This window comes from Papio anubis, chromosome 2 (genome assembly GCF_008728515.1).
Source record: "Papio anubis isolate 15944 chromosome 2, Panubis1.0, whole genome shotgun sequence".
NCBI lineage: Eukaryota > Metazoa > Chordata > Mammalia > Primates > Cercopithecidae > Papio > Papio anubis.
The window spans coordinates 173011181-173021878 of record NC_044977.1 but is presented as its reverse complement, the minus strand read 5'-3'; the positions used below and the strand labels follow the sequence as shown (position 1 = coordinate 173021878).

Genomic DNA, 10698 nt, shown 5'->3' with positions numbered 1-10698 from the left:
TGTGATGTGAATATTTCATAGTTGGATCTACCTGGCACTGAAAGAAGTGACTTGGGGGTAGGTAAATTGCGTTTGCTAGCAAGAAAATGGGTGCATAAAATAAATAGAAAATCTTACTATTCTCCCTACTGTCAGTCTCCGGGAAGATGAATGGCGGTGGTTGAATTTGTTTCTGTTTTGCTAGTAGACTATAGCTAACTGTCAAGAACAGTAGCCTCAGGGCGAATATGAATGATTAAACTGTTTAGCTTTTAATAATGTTGTGTTTGGGCATATTCTGTCAATTTTAAAACTTGAAATAAACAAATTTAATGAACTGATTGAATTTGGTGTTGTGTGGGCCTAATTAGATCCAAAGAACACCAACGGGCATTTTTTTTTTATGAAAGATAATTATAGTATCTAATATTTATTGAGCACTTAGGATGTGCCAGGAATTCTGATTTAGATAATTTTCTTATTTAATCCTTACAGCAGCCTTAGGAAACAGGTTCTGTTTGTAACCCATCTTTTTTTTTTTTTTTAGTGGAAAATACTAACTTATTTTTATTTATTTATTTATTTTTGAAAGAATCACTGTTATAATAACTTTAATTTATCTTGCATTTTAGAGAAGTCTATGAATGATTTTTAAAAAGCACCTCCTTACCCCATATGATGTTTCTCTGACAGGTGTTAAAGTAGGCAATGAGTATGTCAACAGCTTGAACATCAGCGTCTTGCAAGGACTTCAGACCAACCAACCACTCGCCAAAAATCTTGGCAGCTTTTTTATCTTGTTTTTAATACAACGGTATATCCACTCTGATGGCAAACCTGTCCAGCCACATCTCCACAACATGCTTTGCAAAATCAGTGATTAGCAAATTAGTTAGCTATGGCACGGAGCTGTGCTCGCTTGCCCGTGGCAGCCTGGAAGCTGGTTTTGATACTGGCAGCAGAACATCTAGAATGACAAGTTTCGCACTGTAGGAAATAGAGTCGCGTGTCCTACTGTAGGATTGTGTCCAGTGATCGGCATGTGTGACAAGTGACATATTCCTTGATATATCTTCTCAAGACATTTTCTGTTTCTGTTGGAATCTTCCTTTGATTACAAGTTGGTTATTACCATCTATAGAACCACTTGTACCCAATTCAGCCAACAAAAATGCAAGGAGATGTTTGGGCTGACGATGTAATAGTTTACAGATATCTGTAAAGTTGACAAAAGAAGTTTTCTTGGTTCCTACTCGGACAACCTGTGGAGGTTTCATGACAAATTTCCTTTTCTTCCCAGTAACCATATCTGGATTCTTTTCCCTCATGATGTTGAACACTCGATTCAGCAGCTCCTCCTATGTGTAGTCTCTTTCTGAGCCTGCCCAAGTAAGGCCTGTCTGATTACTGAATGAGATACCATCATCTTTTTTGCTGTCTTCATCTTCTAGAGCTTCATCTTTCTCTAATATTTCATCCTTATTTGGGAACTTAACATTCTTCTTTTTCTTCTTGTTATTGCCAAGCATAATGTCAAGGTCATCCTCTGGTTCAGTTGGTTCTTGAACATCACTTTCAAGCTTAAGATCCTTTACACCTTCTTCAGCTTCATCAATATTAAATACCTTTTTAGTTTTTTTCTTCTTTTTCTTTTGATTAAAGAAGTTCAAGTCATCTAGATCATCAGAAGAATCTTTTTTCCTAGTGTCCTCTTCATCAGCTTCCAAATTTTTGTCGTCAGTTGGCTCTGGCTCCACTTCTTTTGTTTCTGAAGGCTGGGTTTCCTCTGTTTGGTATCCCCTTCCTCATCTAACATAAAAGGTTTCTTCTTCTTTTTCTTCTTGCTCATAGTAAGATAAAAAATCATAGGGCAGACACCTGATAGAGTAGAAATTGCAAGAGGCCGGGCGCGGTGGCTCACGCCTGTAATCCCAGTACTTTGGGAGGACGAGGCGGGTGGATCACGAGGTCAGGACATCAAGACCATACTGGCTAACATGTTAAAACTCCCTCTCTTGTCCCCAGACATGGCTGTGGCTCGAGTGGGCTCAGCATGGATGGGAAGTCAGATGGGTCAGCCCCAGGCCCTGGCAGCAGCGCTGCTCCTGCCAATACCTCTCCCACCACCTCACTAGGCTCTTGCATCAGCTAAAGGGAACGACACCCCGCCCTCCCCTCCCCTCCAAGCTTTGGAAATGCCTTTTTTTATTTTTTTAAATTATACTTTATCTTCTAGGGTACATGTGCACAACGTGCAGGTTTGTTACATATGTATACATGTCCATGTTGGTGTGCTGCACCCATTAACTCGTCATTTACATTAGGTGTATCTCCTAATGCTATCCCTCCCCACTCTCCCGACCCCACAACAGGCCCCAGTGTGTGATGTTCCCCTTCCTGTGTCCAATTGTGCTCATTGTTCAGTTCCCATCTATGAGTGAGAACATGTGGTGTTTGATTTTCTGTCCTTGCAATAGTTTGCTGAGAATGGTGGTTTCCAGCTGCATCTATGTCCCTACAAAGGATGTGAACTATCCTTTTTTATGGCTGCATAGTATTCCATGGTGTATATGTGCCACATTTTCTTAATCCAGTCTGTCATTGATGGACATTTGGGTTGGTTCCAAGTCTTTGCTATTGTGAGTAGTGCCACAATAAACATACATATGCATGTGTCTTTATAGCAGCATGATTTATAATCCTTTGGGTATATACCCAGTAATGGGATTGCTGGGTAAAATGGTATTTCTAGTTCTAGATCCATGAGGAATTGCCACACTGTCTTCCACAATGGTTGAACTAGTTTACAGTCCCACCAACAGTGTAAAAGTGTTCCTATTTCTCCATATCCTCTCCAGCACCTGTTGTTTCCTGACTTTTTAATGATCGCCATTCTAACTGGTGTGAGATGGTATCTCATTGTGGTTTTGATTAGCATTTCTCTGATGGCCAGTGAGGATGAGCATTTTTTCATGTGTCGGTTGGCTGCATAAATGTCTTCTTTTGAGAAGTGTCTGTTCATATCCTTTGCCTGCTTTTTAATGGGGTTGTTTGTTTTTTTCTTGTAAATTTGTTTGAGTTCTTTGTAGATTCTGGATATTAGCCCTTTGTAAGATGAGTACATTGCAAAAATTTTCTCCCATTCTGTAGGTTGCCTGTTCACTCTGATGGTAGTTTCTTTTGCTGTGCAGAAACTCCTTAGTTTAATTAGATCCTAGGTTTTCTTCTAGAGTTTTTATGGTTTTAAGTTTAACATATAAGTCTCTAATTCATCTTGAATTAATGTTTGTATAAGGTGTAAGGAAGGAATCCAGTTTCAGCTTTCTACTTATGGCTAGCCAGTTTTCCCAGCACCATTTATTAAATAGGGAATCATTTCCCCATTTCTTGTTTTTGTCAGGTTTGTCAAAGATCAGATGGTTGTAGATGTGTGGTAATATTTCTGAGGGCTCTGTTCTGTTCCATTGGTCTGTATCTTTGTTTTGGTACTAGTGCCATGCTGCTTTGGTTACTGTAGCCTTGTAGTATAGTTTGAAGTCAGGTAGCATGATGCCTCTAGCTTTGTTCTTTTGGCTTAGGATTGTCTTGGCAATGTGGGCTCTTTTTTGGTTCCATATGAATTTTAAAGTAGTTTTTTCCAATTCCATGAAGAAAGTCATTGGTGGCTTAATGGGGATGGCATTGAATCTATAAATTGCCTTGGGCAGTATGACCATTTTCACGATATTGATTCTTCCTATCCATGAGCATGGAATGTTCTTCCATTTGTTTGTGTCCTCTTTTATTTCATTGAGCAATTGTTTGTAGTTCTCCTTGAAGAGGTCCTTCACATCCCTTGTAAGTTGGATTCCTAGGTATTTTATTCTCTTTGAAGCAATTGTGAATGGGAGTTCACTCATTATTTGGCTCTCTGTTTGTCTGTTATTGGTGTATAGGAATGCTTGTGATTTTTGCACATTGATTTTGTATCCTGAGACTTTGCTGAAGTTGCTTATCAGCTTAAGGAGATCTTGGGCTGAGATGATGGGGTTTTCTAAATATGCAGTCATGTCATCTGCAAGCAGGGACAATTTGAATTCCTCTTTTCCTAATCGAATACCCTTGATTTCTTTCTCTTGCCTGATTGCCCTGGTCAGAACTTCCAACACTATGTTGAATAGGAGTGGTAAGAAAGGGCATCCCTGTCTTGTGCCAGATTTTAAGAGGAATGCTTCCAGTTTTTGCCCATTCAGTATGATATTGGCTGTGGGTTTGTCATGAATAGCTCTTATTTTGAGATATGTTCCATCAGTACCGAATTTGTTGAGTTTTTAGCATGAAAGGCTGTTGAATTTTGTCAAAGGCCTTTTCTGCATCTATTGAGATAATCATGTGGTTTTTGTCTTTGGTTCTGTTTATATGCTGGATTATATTTATTGATTTGTGTATATTGAACCACGCTTGCATCCCAGGGATGAAGCCCACTTGATCATGGTGGATAAGCTTTTTGATGTGCTGCTGGATTCGGTTTGCCAGTATTTTATTGAGGATTTTTGCATCGATGTTCATCAGGGATATTGGTTTAAAATTCTCTTTTTTTGTTGTGTCTCTTCCAGGCTTTGGTATCAGGATGATGTTGGCCTTATAAAATGAGTTAGGGAGGATTCCTTCTTTTTCTATTGATTAGAATAGTTTCAGAAAGAACGGTACCAACCAACGGCCATTTTCAAACTCTTAAATTAGTGCCTACTTGATCATTAATTTAAAAAAGCGTGAGTTTGGGATTACAAAGGTTGGTATTTAAATTCTAGCTCCAATATTTACTACCTGTTTTACTTTAGGCATGCCACTTAGTCTTTCAGAATTTGAAGTGTTGTAACAAAAATGAGTAATTCACAAGGTTGTTTAGAGAATTAAATGAAAGACTATATGTAAGTGCTTAGCATGTGATATGGGATGAAGATTCTTTGCTTTCTTTTTAAAATAAGAGGGAATCATGGAGATGTACAATTATTTGGTGAGAGAGACAGCATCTCCTCTATCAGAATTTCAGCATACACAACTAAATCAAGGTGCAGTTGTCCATTTCTACTTGCTACTAAATCAAGGTGCAGTTGCCCATTTCAGAGAGACTGATGGTATGGTAGCAATTAGGTTAAAGAATAAAGAGTTAGGCCCCTGTTCAATTCTATTATATACTACAAAATCTCTACAAAGACACTATTATAGAGTCTCAGTTTGCTCATTGGTTAAGAATAAAGATCGTAGTGTGAGATTAAGTGGCACCACATAATGGAAAAGGACAAACATTACAGTAAGTAGGCAACACGTTTGTTGATTCTTCACTGCCATCACTTTCTTTCCTAGAAGAACTGGGATATTTTGAAATTTACATTTGTTTCTCTGAATAACAGTTTTCAACACACTATTCAAGCACTTTTCTTTCTTTGCAGAAAGAACAAACCTTTCCAAAATGTTACCAAGGGACTATTGGCTTAAATGGCACTCTGAACACATATATCTATCCTTGCTCCTTCAAATGCATTAAAATAACAGAAAAGTACTTAAAAAAATAATCTCATGCAGTAGAAGCTGTTGGTGACCCTTCTAGATCAATTTAACCAAAGCTATGTCTTTCTACCAGCTGCTGTGAATGTGCTAAAGTCTCACAACTACCCCAGGCCATTCCTGTTCCTCTGCTCCCCAGGGTGTCAGGTTGAAGCCAGGCTCCAGCTGAGACCACAACGTATTTAGCTATTTAGCGCCTTCTCCTGTCCTAATCCTGCCATCTTCACTTTCTTTCTCCAGAGACCACTTTCCTAATAAGTCACTTGCATTAAAATCTCCACCTTAGGCTTTTCTCGAAGCATATTGATAAATAGAGCCAAAGTTATTCGTGTGGAAAAAGATTCTGGGGCTCAAAATGGACAGGAGCAGGGTGAGAAGTAGTGGATAAAGTAGAGTTAACAGAAAGTGCAAATTTGAAAATGCTGTGAGTTAGTGCCTCTCTCAACCTCAACACATATCCTCTATATGTAGCATACAGGGTTAGGTAGTCTACCATTTTGTACCAGTTAAAAATCATAGGACCCATTCCTGAACAAACCGAAATCCCTGTGTGGAAGTAAGGTTGCCAATGGCAATGATTTCCCCCTTGTTACTTAGCCTGAGAGCCAGCTCCCTGCCCATGTGTATGTGCTGAGTAGAAAAGACCCACATCTCCTGCCTGGATTAACCAACTGAATCCTTTACTTTTAGGTATAAACATACAAAGATCAGCAGGAGTATGAAGGTCAAAGTAAACAAATATAAAAACTGATGCCAGAAGAGAAATAACTGGAACAGAAGAAACCTAACGCAGAGCAAAACGATAAAATCAGCAATGAGTGTGCACAGATGTGAGAAGATACTGAATTTATTAAACAAGAACTAAATGGCCTACATTATATTTTTCAACTAAAAGTAATAAGAGAACAAAAAAGTTCAGAGAAATTCCAAGTGATTACAGAAATAAAACATTTAGTATGAGAATTAAAGATAAACTTTGGGTACTGTGCCATAACATAGAGAAAAAAGACAAAGAAATATGGAAGAAGACATACATGCTATAGATCTGCACTGTCAAATATGGGAGCCATTAGCCACATATGGCCATTGAACAATTAAAATGTTGTTAGTCTGCAGTAAAATGTGCTGTAATTATTAAATATACCCCAGATTTTGAAGGTAATACAAATTAAGAATGTAAAATATCTCAATATTTTTGTTGATTAAATATGGAAATAGTATTTTGAATATATTAATATATTTAAAAAGCTATATGAAATTGATTACAATTATTCTTACCCCTTTCTTTTTATATTTTTTGATGTGGCCACAAGAAAATTTAGTTACAGATGGAGCTCGCATTTATAGCTTATATTTCTATTGGACATTGCTGCTATGGAGTGTCAGTCTAAGAGGTTCAACTTTTGATTAATAGAATTTCCTGAAAGAGGAATTGAAAAGGAGGGAATTATCCAAGCAATAATAGGTATAACATTCTTGGAGCTAAGGAAAATCATGACACTAAAATGAAAACTCTCACTGAGATAGGGAGGTGATATGGTTTGTCTGTGTCCCCACCCAAATCTCATCTTGAGTTCCCATGTGTTGTGGGAGGGACCCAGTGGAAAGTAATCAAATCATGGGGCAAGCCTTTCCCATGTTCTTATGATAGTGAGTAACTCTCCTAAGATCTGATGGTTTTATACAGAGGAATTCCCCTGCACAAGCTCTCTCTTTGCCTGCTGCAATCCATGTAAGATGTGACTTGCTCTTCCTTGCCTTCCGTCATGTTCGTGAGGCTTCTCCAGCCACGTGGAACTGTAAGTCCAATTAAACCTCTTTCTTTTGTAAATTGCCCAGTCTTGGGTATGTCTTTATCAGCAGCATGAAAATGGACTAATACATGAGGTTAATAAAATTGTGTAGATCTTAAAAGTAAAACAAGAGGAAGCTGATACCTACAAAGCTATACTCAGAAAAAAGATCATACAAGTTTTAGATTTTTTTTCTTAGTAATTCCAGATGTCACAAGATAATGAAACTATGCATTAGAAATTACAGGAAAAATAATTCTGAACCTCAAATTCCCTTTCCAGCTGTTCTGGCAATTAAGTGTGAGACATTTTTAAATGCAGCAAAGTCTCAGAGTTTACATCCCAGAACCATTTTTAAGGAAGTTACTTAAAGATGTACTTCAATAAACCTAGGCTAAAACACCCCAAACATAGAATGACATGGGAAGCAAGAAACTATGGAATTAAGCCAGAAATTCAATGAACAAAAATCCCAAGATACAGCTATACAACACTCCTCTAAATTAGAATAGGAAACATTATTTAGGTGATGGCTACACTAAAAGTTCAGACTTTACCACTATGCAGTATATCCACGTAACAAAACTGCACTTGTACCGCTTACACTTATACAAATTTAAAAAAAGAAGGAAAAAACCCACAAACTTGACTAGTTTCTCTTCTAAGATTGGAATGGATCCCAACTAAAAAATGCAATTGGCAAATATGAGGAAGATGTTCCTGCTATTATATGAAAGATGTGTTTTTTTTTTTTTTCCAAAGAATGAAATTCAAAGACAGAGGCACCAGGAGTCACACAGAAAAGTAACAGAAGGTCACAGTCAGCCTATGAAGAAAATGAAGCTGTGGCATAGTTTTCTGTCTATTGATGGGTAGGAGAAAGAGGAATACACGAAGACTGTTCTCCCTCTGGTTGTATAAGGATTATAATATCAGAGTGATGGAACAATAGCTTTAGCTTCTTACTTAGCTCAACCATGACGTAGTAATGCAAACACTGTTTATTAGTTTTAATTCTAAGACTCAACCTCTGGGCAGTGCTCAAAAGTCTTAATTATGGTTATAACACAGTTTCTGTTACCATATTTGACAATGTTAAAGCTGATATATAAGGCGATAGAAGTTGGTAGGTAAAAGTTGGGAAGTTTAAGGGAAGATGAGGTCACTGTCAAAAACAAAATCAGATCAAGTTGGTAAACTGTAGAAGTTTAAAAAGAACAATTCAAGAACTGGGAGGCCTCAAACCAAGTGTAGAAAGCTTTGCTTGCAGCAGTTACAGCACAGTTTATAAAGCAGAAAGGAGAAAGTATTTTAACCTTTTTCATGATTGTTTAACATTAACATTCTTTTAGGGCAAGTAGAGCTGTTTAGGAGCATCTGTTTATAGCTGAATGGCTTAACTTTCCTGAATCCTGCTGACCAGAACTTAAAAGCATACATTTTGAGTTTCATTTATGATTAGAGCAAGCATTTTGGGGAAATCAGGATGACTTAAGTTTTTATTGCATGGTTATATGTTATATGTAAACTGCGGCCTCCATTTTGTTTTACTTTAATAGTATAAATCGTAACAGCTCACATAGAAGGGAATCAAGAAATAGTGTCTACAGCAGATGTAGTAGGGTATAGATTAAAATATTTTATTTAACATTAGAAAGAGAGACAAACATATTTACAAAAATAAACCCATGGAATAGTTATAATAAAACTGTTAAAAAATGGAAAGCGCAGAGTTGGAGAATAGTGTGAATACATCAAAACCCTATCTTTTTTTTTTTTTTGGCAGAGTCAGTAATGTCTAAAGCTGATACATCAGGAGTAAGAAGTAGAAAATGTATTCTTTAGCACTATGGTGGAAATTGCCCCAAAAAACTAGGAAAGCAAAGAAAGGCCTGGGAATGAGATTGCTCCTTTTTATTCTAAGCCATTCTGTTCAATTTCATTTTTAAAGTATGTGCACTTACTGCACCATGTGCTGCTTCTGAAATTAATTCTTATCAAACTATTATGAGGTCAGGGTTTTGACCAGATTGCCTAGCACTAACTTTGGGCCTGGTGGGTGGGGTGATGGTGCTGCATAGGGGGAAAAGGGGGCTCTTCCGAGGGCCTCTACATCATTCATTTCCTCAGCAGCAAAGCTAAGCTGCTCTCATGATAGCTTCCATCCTTTATCTCATAGTTCTCAGCCCAGAAATGAAGGACTTTGAGTTAATGGCATCAGTCTGCACTTCCTGTTCATTGTAAAAAAGAAAAATTGATTTGAGAGCTGAAACCTCATAACCTCTAGATACCAGAAAAGCACAGAACTTCTGCCTAACTAGACACCTTGTGGGCTCTCCAGGAGAGATGTCTCCAGCACACCTTCCAGCTGCTCCGAACTCTGTTTTACAATGAAGGAAACCGAGCCCCCCAAAACAGAAAGAACAGCAGTCACTTGGGTAATAATATGTAGGGCTTCATGCAAAAAAAAAAAAAGAAAAAAAAAAATTGGGGATCTAGAACAAGGCCACCTGATTCCAGATTGATTTATATTCAAGCAGTTTGCATTTGATTCCAAATGTTTTTATGTTTCTTTTAGTGTTTTTAGAATAAACAGCTTATTTTGAAGAAAATACTTTCTGGAAATCTATATGGGAAGCATGATATTGGGCTGTGGGATCCAAAGTGCATCTGTTCTGGCTACTTCTGGGCATCCTCACTGACGAGGTATCTTGAGAACCCAGCCCGAAATCCATACGTTTGAATAATAATTCAAAGCTTCTTTCTACTGCCATAACACCGAGTTTCTATTTCTGATTTAAATTGCTCAGATGGGTCCCTGTTTCCTGTTCCTACAGCACAGATTTTAGATTCCCATTCGGTCTCACACCCTCTTCAGACAACAATGATTTACCGGCTGTGTCTACACCCTGTTGTTTTTCTTCCCTATTAACTGATTCTACCAAGTAGTCCAACCCTCGTTTACCAGAAATCATTCCCAGGTTCCCAGTTCGTTTGTATGACTGCGGTTTATTGCTTTCCTTGTTAAATAGAAAATCGAGTGGGGTTTCCAAGTGTTGTTTTCTTCATTAGACATTGTTGGTAAAGCTACTTTTTCACATTTATTTCCTTCTTTATTCTTTTCTCCAACCATCATGCATTTTTCAGTGGCTGGACACCTAATGAGAAAGAGTCAGAAGATGTCTCTAAGTAATCTGACTTCCCAGGCTGTGACAAGCCTGGCTTGGATTTTCAATTAAAAAGGAGGTTGAAGAGAGAGAGAAGAAGAAAGCAAGCAAGTAATTAAGCAACAACAGGGTCTTGGCAGAAGTTGTTAAATGAATTATTTAATGAAGCAGTTTGGTGCAAGGAGAACTGGCTCTCTCTCATGCTTGCTTCC

At 37.8% G+C, this 10698-nt stretch overlaps 1 pseudogene across 1 annotated transcript; it reads right to left on the bottom strand.

Moving 5' to 3' along the window:
- Window positions 1–578: 578 nt before the first annotated feature.
- LOC101014953 lies at window positions 579–10294 on the bottom strand (annotated as a pseudogene). The gene is made up of 2 exons (XR_644235.4): window positions 10213–10294; window positions 579–1911 (listed from the first exon to the last, which is right to left on the bottom strand). The product of XR_644235.4 is annotated as a eukaryotic translation initiation factor 2 subunit 2 pseudogene (transcript).
- Between the last annotated feature and the right edge of the window lie 404 nt (window positions 10295–10698).